Source organism: Chelonia mydas, chromosome 8 (genome assembly GCF_015237465.2).
Source record: "Chelonia mydas isolate rCheMyd1 chromosome 8, rCheMyd1.pri.v2, whole genome shotgun sequence".
NCBI lineage: Eukaryota > Metazoa > Chordata > Testudines > Cheloniidae > Chelonia > Chelonia mydas.
Genome location: NC_057854.1, coordinates 93,284,960 through 93,302,451, shown reverse-complemented (window position 1 = coordinate 93,302,451; position 17,492 = coordinate 93,284,960).

Here is a 17,492-nt window from a genome sequence, read left to right as displayed (position 1 = left end):
CAGAACAGCACTGGGAAAAAACAGGCAGAGCCCCCATACTAGTTTTTCACGAAGGCTCAGCAATTCCCACTGAGAACAGCTATTAGTCATGGTCTTTAACAATAAACATGTTCTTCTTCCCCTTCTCTCACACTGGGCCAAATTCAGCATAGGGATAAGTGGGCATAATTCTCACTTTCACAAGAGATGGATTGGCTCCCTTTGTCTGCTGGTTAGGATGCTAACAAAACAACCAACAAAAATAGGTATAAACTCTTACATGTTCTTCTCCATGAAAATTTTAATAAAAGGCAAAAGATAACCAAAATTAAACAGAGAGAAGTGTCTCGTCCACACTTGAAACAGGATACTCTCATAGTATTGAATGAACAGGAGGATAATCTTTGGACATAAGAACCAGCAAAAGAAATTTTAATTGAGTGACAACATAATTTATTTTTAAAGGGACACTGTTGACTTCAATTTAAATACTATCTCTTGAAATTATTTTATATAGAGATGCTTTAAAATTTGTTCATAATGGTTTTTTTGTTCTTCTGTTGTTGTTTTTAAGGCCCTATCCAGCAGAGGGGAATAGAAGGGTCCAAGAATACAACACAAAACACTGCTTTGAGACCGGACGTGCAACTGACCATTAATATAACAGTGAAATGGACTACACATAGAGCAATGTCAAATGCACAAAGTAAAGGAACTGATGAAATGGAGACAATTTTTCTCATGCCAGCTTCTTTCAGTTTTAGTAATTGTAGGTGTTACTTGCAAGAATGGTAGAGAAAACAAAATTCAAACAGAAATCTAATTTTCAAGTCCACAATCTTCCTTTGGTGTCTTCTACAAAAGTAAAATACTAAATCTGATTCATCAATCAATTTACTTTGTGGCCAACGTAACACTGATTGCCCTTGTAATTGTATACAGTACTCCCATGGTTTAGGGAATAGGATTTATTAGCATACAAAAAATCTTATGAAAAAAGAATGAAAAGATTGGGACCGTTTACTTTAGAATATAAACCCTCCAACTTCAGAGCATAATCCAACCTCAGACTAATTTTCCATAACTGCCTACCACAGTGCGCCTTGCAGTATCCTTTCAAGCAGCTGGCACTGGTCACTCAGAAACAGGATACTGGAATAGATGGACCACTTAGCTGATGCAGTATGGCAAGTTCTGTATAACAGGTTCCCCTTGCTGTCTGACTTCACCACAGAGCACTGAGCAGAATTGAGAGGGATTTTTTTAAATCTACTGTTTAGCCATGTTTGAGTCTCCACCCTAGTGAGAAAAGATTAAAACCATATAAAAATCAAGTATAAACCAGTCTCAATAATTGTATAGTTCAGTTAAGCTCACTTTGTGCAAGAAGAATCTGTTTCTGGCAGGTGTGTGGGAATCAGAAGAAAGGTGCAAAGCTACGTATATTTCATTGGCTCAAAAGAGAAGTCTGTTGGAGCATGAAGGCTATAACGAGCCATTCTGTATGAGATTAAAGGGCTGATGCATGTCATTCTAGATTTGATCTAGAGGAAGACAGGCATCCTGAGCAGATTTTTAACACATGATTTGAGAGAGATATCAGGTTTCAAGTTAAAGACTTCAATGAAAAAATGTGGTGGAATATAATCAACCATTCTATAAACCATTTACTATTATTCCTTACAACAAAATTCCAGAGTAATGGCAAACAATCCTGTACTAATATGATTGTAAAATGTAGTGATTCCATGGAATAGCATAGTCAGTCACTTTTACACTAAGTAAGAATTTATAGCTAACTTGTATGATGAAGCAGGGCTGAGCTAGGGAGGAGGAGCAAGTGCCATACCTAGGTGTTAGTTACCTGGCAACATTACTGAGTAAGGGATAATAGCACCAGAGGATTTAGGGTTGCTACGCCCTTTAAAAGGCACCAGAGCTATACAGTGTGCTTGGGGTAAGGCCAACATAAGACCTGGGAATGCTTGGGAGAGATAAGGAATGTCTCGTACACAGGTGCACAAGGGGTGGAACGTGTCCCAGCTCCCTTCTTCATCCTAATGCATGTGTGCAGGAGCCAGCATAATTAAGGAGATTTTCAAAGGCACAGATGTGTTAGGTGTCCAACACACATTGACTTTCAGTGGCAATTGGGCACTTAATTGCCCTTTGTGCCTTTGAAAATCTCCCCCTTGGTCCTTAGATTTTATGTGAAAAGAATATTATCTGTTTGATGTTGCTCAGTCACCCTGGTATCTAGACACTAACTTTAGGAAGATATTTACAAATAAATTATCGCTGGATATTAAAATATCAGTCTCACATGGTTCCTATCACCTGACATGTTCTGCAAATATTTCAAGTTCTGGAATAGAAGCAACAAACTTTAGTGAGGAGCACTTGAGGGTCTAGTATGATAATCACATTTGTAGTTGTTGAGTGTCAGAAACTCCATTTTACTGGCAGACGAGTGTACTGGACAATCACTTTCTAGTGTGTTAGTAGTCTCCAGATGGTATTCAGAGAGGATGAAATTCATCCCACTGTAGAGAGTTCAGATAAGGTCCACCGCACCACTTGACCCCCACTTAACTCTCTCATTATGGGCTTGACTGGGACATAAATCGATAAGGAATGTCTGGTTTGAGCTCTTTGCACTGGGGAGAATTTCATCCGGCGAAAAGGATAGTCTAGTAGTTTGAACACAGAACAAAGAACCAAGCAATCCTGAGTTACAGTTTCAGCTCTGACACTGAATCCTTTTGTGACCTTATGCAAATCACTTTACGCCATAGCTCCAGTTTCTGAATCTGTAAAAGAGAGGATAATAATACTTCCCATCTCACAAGGGTGTTGGTGTGAGGCCTTATTAATTAACAGGTGTGGCCAAAGTGTTATATCAATGGAACCATATATTTGAATTATTAACCAAGGATCAATTGCATAATAAGATGGCATGATCAGTGCTGATAGAGAATTTGGATACACTTCCTGCTGTAGGGGTCACATTCATCGTGTGGGAAGGAAGCAGATGTAGAATGCGAAATAAAAGTTTGAAGTTTAGCAAACCATTGCATTTGGCAAATGCTTTGGTGGCTCAGCACCGTAGGTCAGGAAGCAAGGTCAGCTAACGGTCAGAACATTCACAGAGCTACTGAAATAAACATGCCGCAGAACTTCCTAGAGCTTTTGTGGATTGTCTCTAAAGTTTATTAAATACAGCTTTACAATGGCCTGTGAAAAGACACACTGTCTGGGGTTTATACAAAAATTAACTAGACAAAACAAAAAGCTGGGCTGGGAAAGGGATTTTGAACCTCACTGCGTGGTCACTGTGGGGCTGTGCCACTAGCCGCAAATGGCTGTGACCAATCATCACTCTGCATTAAACAGTTGGGAAGGGGGTCCGGAATCTGGTGCTACTGATGGACGCCTACTGCTTCTGGTATGTCATGCAGCACACAGAGCTGTACGCGGAGGGAGGTGGCAATGGTGGTTTCTCAGGGTGGCAATGACTCAAGAGTTGGTTTTGTGGCCCCGTTGACCCTATGTATGCTGCTGATCAGGAGTGAGCAGTGGCACCAGTCATAGGGGAGGCTGTGATTGTTCCAACTTTTTGTGCATGGAGAGGTGCCCAGTGAGATCTAGGATTGCGATGGGGCTCAATAGCAGGAGAAGTTAGGTGTAATGAAGAATAAAGCCTGGGTTTATTCATATAAAATATCATGAAAAGGGCTAAGAGAGGTGCATTTATGTGGCAATATTGGGTTACCATTTTCCCTCCGTTCAAAATGTTATCAAGCTGCAGTTCTCAGTCTGTGGGTTGTGATCCTTAAAGAGTTTATCACCTGTTGTTGGGAATGCACAGCAAAGGGCTCATGAGCAGCTTCTTCCTTTCCTTGCCTCTGGTCTTCTGATTGAAGCAGATTTGCTCAGTCACTAGTACTGTTCTTAGGGGCCCAATAAACCATTATGCTGATTACCACATGCAGCACCTCCATTGCAACACTGTGGGACACACATAGAGTATTCTGGTGTAATCTGAGGATTGAGGTTTGCAAACATCTTAATGCAAAGTAATGGGAGGGAAAAAATTCAAAGTTATTTTAATGCAAGGGATGATATGGACCAAATTCTTAGTCACATTTTCAACTCCCGCAGAAAATCCATCTACACTCTGTCACTTAGCTGCATAAGCCACATGTACATTTATTGCTACCATTCTTCCAAACAAAGCGAAGCCATTATTGTCTTGGCCTTCACCATTCATTCCTTTTCATTTAATAATCTGCTCCCTGTCCTACTTGGTTTATTTAAAAATTTTAAAACTGTTATGGGCCAGATCCCCAGCTGATGTAAACTGGTGTAATTCCAAGCTATGCGCTAAAAAAAACCCCCTAGTTTACCTTCAAGTCAGCTGTGGATCCAGCCCTTCATCTTCATTTACCTACACAAAAGAAAAAGTTAATAATGTAAAAGAAAAAAAAATACAGACAGGAAACAACCAGTTAAAATTGCTGGTTGTCTATTATGTAGTTACCTATCACATCATTTACATTGCTTCCAAGCATTTAAAACAGGTAAATTAATAGTTAAGGACATCAGAAAACTTATAGTGCCCAAATAATAAATAAACATTTTCTGATCATCAGTGCTCTTCTTTCATCAGACATCTCAAAATATAAACACAGTGGAAAAAACATTGGAAAGAGAAAGAAAAATTGTATATGTTCATATTAATGGCATGTCTTAATCAGCCTTAAATGCAACCTTATGTAACTTCCCACTAAATTGTTAATGTTCTGCACTTTGCTATGGTATGGAACAGCCACTACTGCAGTCCAGAGTCTGTAGCAGCTTCCAAATACAATTGGTCTCATGTCTGTGAATGGATGGAGCCTGGAGGGTTTGGCTAGTTACTCCTAGGGGAATTCTGTGCCACTGTGCATGTGCAGAATGTATGTCCCCTGCAGATTTCTTTGCTTCTCCGCAGAAAAATGACTTTCTGACAGGGAAGCAAAGGGAAGCTACAAGAGTGGGCATGCGACCTTCCCCAGCAGCATGTTTTGGGTGCCCAGGGCAGCCGGCTGAGAGGTAAATCACTGTGGGGTAGGGGGTGGGATTGGGGAAGACCTGGCTTCTGGCTCCTATCCTGTACTGGGTTCAGCTGCCAGTCCTGGCTGGGCTTGGAAGGACAGGACTTCCTCTTCTCCTGCATGGCATCCAGGGCTGTGTCAGACCTGATTTGTCCCCCGGCTGTAAGCTCTGCAAACCCCCTCCCCGCTGCTTCCTGTACCCATCGTTCCTCTGTTGCAGAGGGAGGGATCACCTAACCCTCGTGCATCCAGACCTCCTTATACCCAGACCCTTCCGCTGAGCCTCGCTCCCCCCGCACCCAGAATCCCACCTTACAAGCCCCACTCCCCCTGCATCTGGACCACCCCAATGAGCCACTCGCACCTGGATCCCCACCCTACCATGCCCCAACCAGTTGCACCTGGTTCCCCACCCAACTGAGCCCCACTCCCCCAGCATCTGGACCCCACTCTGAGCTCTTCTCGCCCAGGCCCCCCTGCCAAGCTCTATCTCCCCCATACCCAGACCCTCCTGCTGAGCCCCAGACACCTTCACCAGACCCCCCTGCAGAGTCCCATTGCCCCTGCATCCAGAACCCCACAGCAACCCCCCACTGAGCCACCCACACTCAGATTGCCCCACACAGAACATTCTCAACCCACATCTGGATCCCCTGCACACTAAGCCCATCCACACTTGGATCCTGCCTTGCTGAGCCTGCCTGCCCACACCTGGTGCACCTGGCATGGAGGGGCAGGGCACTGGGGTGTTTCTGGGGCAGGCCTGGTCCTTGCACTATGTCAAGGTTGGTTGCAGCCTCACCACTGAGTCCATGCCCTCAGGGTGAGCTGCACAGTGATCTCCCACCTCTGTTCAGCCGGTGGCCTGTACTTTCCAGTGTCATGCTGGAACCTCCACATTTATTTGACAAATAAAATTTGTAGAATTTTAAAATACTGTGTGCAGAATTTTAAATTTTTTGGTGCAGAATGCCCTTAGGAGTAGCTAGTGGATGGATCATGCACACACGTTGGAGAATGATGGGATGTGGAGTCCCTTTGCATATGTTCTTTATGGTCTGTCATACCCCATGGAGCTGAACTGAAGTGGTTCTACTGATTTTTGGGCTCTACACACCAGGGGAGGTCTCAAGATTACCTCCCCTCTTTTGTAAAATTCTGTTTGGAAACTTCTTATAGCAATATTCAGTGAAATAACAGTAATCCATATACCTCCTACTACAATCACACAGTAGGGGAACAATTTTTCTCTTTCACCAGCAGTGGTGGAATTGTTACTGTCACAAAGCTGTAATGACTTAGAGCACTGGCCTTTTCTATTGAAACATTGTATTCCTTCACGCATAGACCTGAAAATGCAACAGCAATAATTAGGGCGATGATTTTGTCATGGTGGTCACAGAAATTGTGAATTTGAATCATGTCCATGAAATCTTGGAAATGATGATAAAAACATATTAGGCCCCCAAACTGGGTGGCATTGTGACCTGGTGGATGGGGTCGCAGTGCCACTAAGGTTTGCCCCATCTGCTACTGTCTCCATCTACGGAGGGGTTGACTGGCCAAACCTGAGTGGCGTGTGACACCGTGCGCCTGGTTGCAACGCCAAAGAACAGGGAGCCAGGCTTACTCCTGTCGAATAGAAGCGGACGATGGGGTGAGCGTGGGGTGGGCTCTCCAACCTCCCCTCCCCTGAGCCTCACCTTTCAACACCCCTCAACTCTACGCTTGTGTATGTTGATGTAGCACAAACTACATTATTTGGTAACCTTTCTGTAACTTAACTTTCCGCCCCCCATACCTGTGCAGTAAAATTTACTAAAAATTTCAATGTCACAATCATTGCCTTAACAATAATGTCTTCCCAGAAGGCCTGCAGTCCATCTCTCCAACACATATTAACATCTGCCATGCACTTCCTCAACAGAAGGGTTTTACTTGTATTGTTTCTTTTAGGAATAAACCATGCTAACATAATATTGAGATCGGGGCCCAAGAAAAGGCAGGAAAGATGGACACTGCCCATCTTGGGTGTCAAATTCACCACTGCTTTAAACAGGCACAACTCCAGTGGAGTTGGGCTCACTTATACCAGCAGTGAATTTGGCCCTCCGACTTTCAATCCATGTTACAGAAAAGGTGCACACTTTGCATCCTAAACACAGTTTGCATCCCTTATAAGTGGTTTTCAAATATATTTCACAGTCATTTTAGAACCCTGTTAAGGAGGTAAAGCCCAAAGCCTCAAAAGTAATTTAGGCATCTAACCCTCATTGAAATCAATGAGAGTTAGGAACCTAGCTACCTTTGAGGATCTGGGCCTAAGTGTCTAATCTTGTTCTGAGGATGGGTCTCCGTAAAGCTGGCTGCATCAGCATTGTGGTAGTCTGATTTTGCACACAATTCCACAACACACTGGTGCAACAATGCAAATGCTTGCAGAGTGCCTGCTCCCAAGCAGGAATGATTATACTGCTGTGTCAGTGAAAACAGTGCTGGGAAATCATATAGCCATGGTATGTCTATAGGCTAGGTGCTATCATATCACAGTAACCTGCTCCTTTGTGCCTCTGTGCTGCCCAAAATGAAATGAAATAAAATAAAATAAAAGACTATCAACTACTCCCTGGATAGCTCTGTAATCTCTGAGTGCAGTTGAGAGGGTAAGGCTGAAGCTTGAAAGATTGATCAGAATATCTTGATGTCAGTTTATTTAAACATTATTGGGCCAAATTTATCACTGGTGTAACCCAGTTGAATTCACTGGAGTTCCACCAGTAGTGAATTTGGTCCATTTCCCCTATTATTTAGCAAGTATTATTATAATTATTTGTATTACCAATTACCATCACGCCTAGGAGCCCTAGTCATGGACCAGGTGTCGGACCCCAGTCTTTATGATGTGACCATTTAAAATCAAGGATGCACAAGATTCTTAACTTATTATAGTCAATCTACTTATTGAAACCTGACAACTTCTGGGTTTCCCAGAGAAAACATGACATTCTGTTACACTTGGATATTTAGCTTAGGGATTGCAGCCATTTTGGCCAACAACAAGGATTGAACAAACAACAGCCCTAACGTGTAAATTTCTAAAGGTTGAGCTAAGCAACAGGTTCTATCACCCAGAGTTGTAACAGACCCACCTCCTCTATTGAATACTCTATTGAATAGAGGCTCTATGGCAGGAGTGGGCAAACTTTTTGGCCTGAGGGCCACATCTGGGTATGGAAATTGTATGATGGGCCATGAATGCTCATAAAATTGGAGGTTGGGGTGCGGGAGGGGGTGAGGGCTCTGGGGTAGGGCCAGAAATAAGGAGTTCAGGGTGCTGGAGGGGGCTCTGGGCTGGGACAGGGGTGCGGGTGCAGGGAGTGAGGGCTCTGGCTGGGGGTGCAGGAGGGTGAGAGGGGGATCAGGGCTGAGGCAGAGGGTTGGGGTGCAGGCTCCGGGAGGCACTTACCTCAAGCAGCTCCCAGAAGTGGTGGCATGTCCCCCTCTGGCTCCTACATGGAGGCACGGCCAGGCCGCTCTGCACGCTGCCCCGTACATAGGCACCGCCCCTGCAGCTCCCATTGTCTGCGGTTGCTGGCCAGTTGGAGCTGCGGGAGCGGTGCTTGAGGCAGCGGCAGTGTGCGGAGCCCCCTGGCTGCCCTTACGCATAGGAGCCGGAGAGGGGACATGCTGCTGCTTCTGGGAGCCGTGGGAAGCCATGGCACACGTGGAGTGGGGCAAGCCCTGGAGCCCGCTCCCCAGCAGGAGCTCAAGGGCCAGATTAAAACATCTGAAGGGCTGGATGCAGCCGCTGGGCCATAGTTTGCCCATCCCTGCTCTATGGAGTGGTCACAGAGGGTAACAAACAGTGACCAGAGGGGTACACATGGGCTAGCACAATTATTGTCCCTAACCTGCAGGAAAGAAGCCCAAACCCCAAAACATTAAACCATACAATGGTTCTCAGAGTCAGGGGAAGTTTTGTCAGAGTAAGGATTGAGTAGGGACTTTAGGATTTGGCCCAATGGTTTTAACGAATTCCTGATTCCTAGAATCGGTAACAGCTTCTGCCATTGCACACCCTAGTGAAGGGACCCAGAACTGGAACGTCCTCCAGAACAGGGTTCAATGCACCAGCCCACAAAGCACTGAGAGCCAGCCATCACAGCCTCGATAATAAGCTTGGAGAGGAAGTGTAAACAAGGCAGCTGGAGAATAGTGCCCCCGTGCCCATTAAAGCTGCCCTCCCTGGGTGAAACCTTTGTGGGAAGACAGTAGTGCAAACATCATCTGCCCTGCCCTGGAGGAGAATGCTCCACAGGGGTGACTCACACCGAGCATCTTATTTCAGATTGGTACCTTTCATCCTTCCAGGTCCAGTGCTGCATTCTGTAAGTGTCACAAACCCCCACTTCTTATACTTGGCTTTCAATGCATCACACAGCTCCTTCCTGCACCTCTTCCCCGGTCTCCAGTCCCATTCCCACCCTGTATGCTGTGCTCCATCAACACCAGCCTGAATCCCCCTTTCATCTCCTTTCACCAATGTCTCAGGACTTTCATCCATGCGACCCCTCATTCTAGGAACGCTCTTCCAGAATCCATTAACCCAGTCTCCACTCTTGCCTCATTCCAACCCCTCTCACTTCTGTAGCACGGGCTACAAAAGAGTCTTTAAAGAATCAATACAAAATTCCATGCCGTTTTACTCAAAGTGTACACCTTTACCACCCTTCACCCCTTTTGGGGTCTATTAAATCCACCATTACCAGTGTAAACTCTTCAGAGAAGGAGCCTGCCTTTTTGTGCGATCCCTGTGAAGAGACAGTCTATTATTTAATAGCACACTTGTGACATTAGAAGAGAGTCAGTGGGAGCTGCGGTTGTGTAAGGAATGTGGAATCGCTTAATGACAATACACTAAGCAGTTACTGTCCGAAGTCCAAGTTTTCCTTCTGCTGCTGCTGTGAGGTCAGTTTGCAAAAGTGCCACTAATTGTTAGCAGGAACAATATGGAGATATTATAACGTTTGTACACTGGGACATCATACATCCTGGAACACTTAAGCATGGCTCTGTGGGACTTGGTCAGCCGATCCCACCTTTACCCAGAAGCAACTCTGCCTATTGTCTAAATGTTTAAAAAACCTCAGACCTCATATTTGTGTTCAGAATGAGACCAATCCAACTCAGTCTCTACTCAGGCAAAACTCCCATGTGATCAAGCCCAGGGCTGGACCAGCCCCTTCATTGGAAATACATTTGGGAGGGGGCCTGATGGGGAAACTCCACAAAGATTTCAGAGTTTCTCCATCAGTCATTCTGGCTGGAGAGTGGTTTTGCCTGTGGTGGAATGAGCCTCAGTTCCAACCCCCAGAACCCCACAGATCTCCTGTTTACCATAGGTTGTTGTGTAGCACCTGTAATTTCAGATTAGGTAATTGAACATCTAGATAAAAGCTGTTTACTTAGCCAGTAACTTTCTCAGCTCTTGTTTTCACAGCTGAAGCTATTTGCATTTTCTCCTACATGTCCTGACATTTTTCTGCTTGATTCTCTGTTGAAACCATAATAATGGGGCTAATTCTTCAGTCTTAACTTCAATGGGAGTTTAGCCTGAGTAAACTTCAAGGCTAGAACTCAGTGGGAATTTTGTCTAATTAAGGACTGGAGACCTGATCCTGGGAAGTGCAGAGCATCCTCAATTACCTTTGAATCAGTACCTTGCAGTCGACAGTTAGCCAGCACATGGCTGCTTGTCTGCAAAGCAACACTGGAAGGGAGCACATGAATGGAGAATGCAGAACACTGGAGAGAATTTAAGGTCATAGTTAATCTAAAAAGACCTCCATGGCCCAAGACTACTACACCTGCCTCTATCTCTGCAACCAGGGCCTTCTCCAACAGTAGCATGCCATCAGAGTGGTGCTGCTTTACCAGCTTTGGTGCTGGTGTATGGTTACTACACCTTTAAGAGCTGGAACACTGAGTGACAGAGTTCTAAAGACTTGCCAGCTGGAAGAAGCTGCAGCTGGAGTTGGTTGGAGATTGAACCCAAGAAAGTAGAAGAACTAGATGTAGTTTATAAACATGGACCTACTCATTGTGTTAACTGAGTTCGTTTTTCTTGCTACATTTTCATACTGTTATTCTGATCTAATTAATGTCACTGTAGTCAATTAATCAAGCTTATTTGGGAAAATGGATTTTGGGAGACATAACACTCCGGAACAATGGAGCTGTCCACAAAGACTGTACAGCTCAGGACAGCTGGAGACCGCTGTAAAACTCCTTTCCTGGAGAGACCAGGATGACCATGAATCTCTGCTTTTCACAGCAACAAGAAACCAATATAATTTACACCTCATTATCATTGGAGGAGGAAAGGGAACACTTCATTATATTGTTGCCCCTCTGCTGAGGAGTAACAGATATCCGGGGTTTGGCAGGTTAGCTTCCCAGTGGCGGACCATTGCTTCTACCTGGAATGTTGCATAAATAAAAATGACATCACAGCAGGTCTTCCCAGGACTGAACACTTGCTCACATACTAAGAAAAAGAACTTGGAAGGCTGTATATAACAGCTTCACCTCGTGACTCCTGCTGTAATAATGTTCTTTAAGTGCACCCAGATTCTATAGTGCTGAGCATGATATAATAATGCTTTTGTAGCTAGTAAGGAGAATTAAATAGGCCCAGAACCTGTACGTTGCTCCTTGTGGATGGGCCCCTGGATGGACTTTGTATGGGTGCAGAAGTCCACCCATATGGAGAAGCTTGCAGGACTTGGGGCCACAAAAGAGCCTTTTCAGAATTAGGCTGTAAGAAAGAACACCAGGATTAGGCCAAGTGTGTTGGTGGAAATTGGAGCCTCTGATGGTGTATTGCAAACAGTAACATTATTACTGTTTACTTACAGGATTCAGTTGGAGTGGTTGAGCAAGGAAGGGAAGAACCAATAAACCCAATGAGATTGCACACTTAAAAAGAAAAAGACAATAATATTATGGAAAAGGTGAATGGAGTGAGGTTTCTCAGTGTAAGCATTCTTACTGTGATAGTTCCTCTATAAGGTATGTCTACACTTTGAGCTGAGTGTGCCTAGAGTCTTGGATGGACACCTACTTGGGGTGACTAGCAGTTCAGGCATGCTCTCTTTCAAATAAAAAATCAGCGTCTAGGGTCAGATCTATACATAAAACTTTTGCCAGTACAGTAATGTTGGTTAGGGATGTGATTTTTAAAAGACTCCATTTTATACTGGGAAAAGCCCTAAGGTAGATGCAGTTATACCAGCAAAACTGCATTTATCGGTATAGCTTACTTTGTTTGGGGAGGAGCCCCAGAGCTAGGACATAGACACTAGGAAGGGAGGACAGCTTTCATGACAAGGCAGGCAGGTTGATATGTGCAGTAGTGATTTTGTCCACGCTCAGCACAGTAACATCTGGCATTGTAACTGCATGCACCTGTTGATTGAACTGGCTATTGCAACATACTTTAGCAAAATGCCCAATCTTTTTGCAATGATTGCACTGAGCTACTTTTGCCAGACATCCTGTGTAGCTTGCAAGGTGTTGTGGGGATCTACAGCGGAAACATGCTTTTACTGTATTTTGAATTTGCTGATTTGGTAGTTTTTCATTAGTTTTCCTCTTGCAATTGTGTGTTTGCAGTGGTAGTGAACTTTTCTGCAAAGGAGTCACAGCCTGGACTGTGCCTCCTGTATCCATGCTCATTATTTTGGCTTCCGCTGTATCTGACTCAATCTGAGTAGCAATGGTTATTGCTTTTTCTAGTGTAAGTTGTGGTTCAAGAAGTAAGCGTTCTCTTACATGAAGCATGGTTGGTTTCTCAATGAGCTGGTCCCTAATCATTTCATCTGCCATATTCCCAAAGTCACAAATTACAATCAGACTCCTCAGGGAAGCAATATACTGCATTATAGTTTCCCCTGGTTTCTGCTCATGCTGGTGAAATCTGTAGTGATTAGCTACTACATCCACTTTTGGCACAAAAAAATTCTTTAATGCAGTGAGTGCAGTCTCATATTTTACACTTTTCCCCTTGCAGATGATAAATATACGCTGACCTTCTGCTCCAAGGCAGTGGATTAGCAGAGCATGCTTTCTTACTTCAGAAATCTCTGTAGCACTGATTGCTAGCAGATAAGTCTCAAACATATGGATCCAGGTAGTAAAAGCAATTGCAGGCTCACCGGGGCTTTGCAGAAAGGGTGCAGGTGGGTTCAGAGGCAGAAGATCCATCCTCGTCGCCAGAACGTTGTATCAACCAGGCAAGGTACTAACAAGCTTCGAGAGGACTTTATTTTCAAAGTGGAAACCTCTTCACCAAGCAACTGCTGCACCCTCTGTAGCTTTCTCCCAGCCTCTCAACTCCTCCCGCCTCCTTCCTTTTTCCATGTCCTTTAAGCCTTCCAACAGCCAGTGCTCCCAATTCTAATAATTACAAGCAACATCTAAACACTACACAGTTGTGGTTGCCTTCAGAATTTCACGTATTTAGTGAAAAATGTAGTTCCAGTCAGCAACCTTTTTTTAAACCTTATTTTTTCTTATTTCCTAAAAATTAGATACATATTTATGTGATTGTTCAGTATAAAAATATTCAAGCATTCAAAAAATGTAAAAATTAGAAATATAAAAATATAGCTCTTAACATGAAAGTGCCCTGTAAGGTAAACTAAACTGTTCATGAAACTTAAGTTGAGTCTTTTTGGATAAAGATGCCTGAATTCTTCCACAAAGACATCCAGGCTCAGTTCTGAAGCCAAATTACTTTCATATTGCATGAGAATAAGACTTCTCCTTCTTTTGTGGGTCATACTCATCCTTTGGTGTGATAAAATTCTTTTCAAACAAGAAAAGGAATTCTCACAAGTTGCAGATTAGACTCCAGACAACAAGAATGCTGATACATATTTCAAAAAAACACGGGAAAGCCTCCTTTAATTCTTTGGCTGTACCTAGAACTTCAATTTTTTCTTTTGCAATTTCTTTTATCGATCAGTGGTTTAAATACAGCCATTTCACCTTCTCAATATCTAATCCAGGCAAGTCAATCAAAGCTGTAATTCCAATTTCAGGAAATGTGGAGAGCTGGTAGAATAGATTGCAGACAAGCTTTTATATAACTTGGAGTTCTTCTCAGGAAATCTCCTTTGGAATTCATCACTGGTTTCATTAATCAATTCATGATAAATCTGGGATCCCTGTGGCTCATTTACACTTTGGAATCCTGATAAGTGCTCAGTGAATATGGGTATGTCTACACTACGGAATAAGGTCGAATTTATAGAAGTCGTTTTTTTAGAAATCGGTTTTATATATTCGAGTGTGTGTGTCCTCACAGAAAATGCTCTAAGTGCATTAACTCGGCGGAGTGCTTCCACAGTACCGAGGTTAGCGTCGACTTCCGGAGCGTTGCACTGTGGGTGGCTATCCCACAGTTCCCGCAGTCTCCGCTGCCCATTGGAATTCTGGGTTGAGATCCCAATGCCTGATGGGGCTAAAACATTGTTGCGGGTGGTTCTGGGTACATATCGTCAGGCCCCCGTTCCCTCCCTACCTCCGTGAAAGCAAGGGCAGACAATCGTTTCGTGCCTTTTTTCCTGAGTTACCTGTGCAGACGCCATACCACGGCAAGCATGGAGCCCGCTCAGCTCACTGTCACCGTATGTCTCCTGGGTGCTGGCAGACGCGGTACTGCATTGCTACACAGTAGCAGCAACCCATTGCCTTGTGGCAGCAGACGGTGCAATAGGACTGGTAGCTGTCATCGTCATGTCCGAGGTGCTCCTGGCCACGTCGGCCAGGAGCGCCTGGGCAGACATGGGCGCAGGGACTAAATTTGGAGTGACTTGACCAGGTCATTCTCTTTAGTCCTGCAGTCAGTCCTATTGAACCGTCTTATGGTGAGCAGGCAGGTGATACGGATTGCTAGCAGCCGTACTGTACCATCTTCTGCCGGGCAGGCAAGAGATGAGGATGGATAGCAGTCATGTTGCACCATCTTCTGCCAGGCAGGCAAGAGATGAGGATGGCTAGCAGTCGTATTGCACCATCTTCTGCCGAGCAGCCATGAGATGTGGATGGCATGCAGTCCTTCTGCACCGTCTGCTGCCAGCCAAAGATGTAAAAGCTAGATGGAGTGGATCAAAACAAGAAATAGACCAAATATGTTTTGTACTCATTTGCTTCCCCCTCCCCGCCCCCTGTCTAGGGGACTCATTCCTCTAGGTCACACTGCAGTCACTCACAGAGAAAGTGCAGCAAGGTAAATCTAGCCATGTATCAATCAGAGGCCAGACTAACCTCCTTGTTCCAATAAGAACAATAACTTAGGTGCACCATTTCTTATTGGAACTCTCCGTGAAGTCCTGCCTGAAATACTCCTTGATGTAAAGCCACCCCATTTGTTGATTTTAGCTCCCTGAAGCCAACCCTGTAAGCCATGTCATCAGTCGCCCCTCCCTCCATCAGAGCAACGGCAGACAATCGTTCCGTGCCTTTTTTCTGTGCGGACGCCATACCAAGGCAAGCATGGAGGCCGCTCAGCTCACTTTGGCAATTAGGAGCACATTAAACACCACACGCATTATCCAGCAGTATATGCAGCACCAGAACCTGGCAGAGCGATACCGGGCGAGGAGGCGACGTCAGCGCGGTCACGTGAGTGATCAGGACATGGACACAGATTTCTCTGAAAGCATGGGCCCTGCCAATGCATGCATCATGGTGCTAATGTGGCAGGTTCATGCTGTGGAACGCTGATTCTGGGCTCGGGAAACAAGCACAGACTGGTGGGACCGCATAGTGTTGCAGGTCTGGGACGATTCCCAGTGGCTGTGAAACTTTCGCATGCATAAGGGCACTTTCATGGAAATTTGTGACTTGCTTTCCCCTGCCCTGAAGCGCATGAATACCAAGATGAGAGCAGCCCTCACAGTTGAGAAGCGAGTGGTGATAGCCCTGTGGAAGCTTGCAACGCCAGACAGCTACCGGTCAGTTGGGAATCAATTTGGAGTGGGCAAATCTACTGTGGGGGCTGCTGTGATGCAAGTAGCCCACGCAATCAAAGATCTGCTGATATCAAGGGTAGTGACCCTGGGAAATGTGCAGGTCATAGTGGATGGCTTTGCTGCAATGGGATTCCCTAACTGTGGTGGGGCCATAGATGGAACCCATATCCCTATCTTGGCACCGGAGCACCAAGCCTGCGAGTACATAAACAGCAAGGGGTACTTTTCAATAGTGCTGCAAGCCCTGGTGGATCACAAGGGACGTTTCACCAACATCAACGTGGGATGGCCGGGAAAGGTACATGACGCTTGCATCTAGAATCATAGAATCATAGAATCATAGAATATCAGGGTTGGAAGGGACCTCAGGAGGTCATCTAGTCCAATCCCCTGCTCAAAGCAGGACCAATTCCCAGTTAAATCATCCCAGCCAGGGCTTTGTCAAGCCTGACCTTAAAAACCTCTACGGAAGGAGATTCTACCACCTCCCTAGGTAACGCATTCCAGTGTTTCACCACCCTCTTAGTGAAAAAGTTTTTCCTAATATCCAATCTAAACCTCCCCCATTGCAACTTGATGCAACATTGCATCTACAGGAACTCTGGTCTGTTTCAAAAGCTGCAGGAAGGGACTTTATTCCCAGACCAGAAAATAACTGTTGGGGACGTTGAAATGCCTATATGTATCCTTGGGGACCCAGCCTACCCCTTAATGCCATGGCTCATGAAGCCATACACGGGCAGCCTGGACAGTAGTCAGGAGCTGTTCAACTACAGGCTGAGCAAGTGCAGAATGGTGGTAGAATGTGCATTTGGACGTTTAAAGGCGCGCAGGCGCAGTTTACTGACTCGCTTAGACCTCAGCGAAACCAATATTCCCACTGTTATTACTGCTTGCTGTGTGTTCCACGATATCTGTGAGAGTAAGGGGGAGACGTTTATGGCGGGGTGGGAGGTTGAGGCAAATCGCCTGGCTGCTGGTTACGCGCAGCCAGACACCAGGGCGGTTAGAAGAGCACAGGAGGGCACGGTACGCATCAGAGAAGCTTTGAAAACCAGTTTAATGACTGGCCAGGCTACGGTGTGAAAGTTCTCTTTGTTTCTCCTTGATGAAACCCCCCGTCCCTTGGTTCACTCTACTTCCCTGCAAGCTAACCACCCTCCCCTCCTCCCTTTAATCATTGCTTGCAGAGGCAATAAAGTCATTGTTGCTTCACATTCATGCATTCTTTATTCATTCATCACACAAATAGGGGGATGACTACCAAGTTAGCCCAGGAGGGGTGGTGGAGGAAGGAAGGAAAATGCCACACAGCACTTTAAAAGTTTACAACTTTAAAATTTATTGAATGCCAACCTTCTTTTTTTTGGGCAATCCT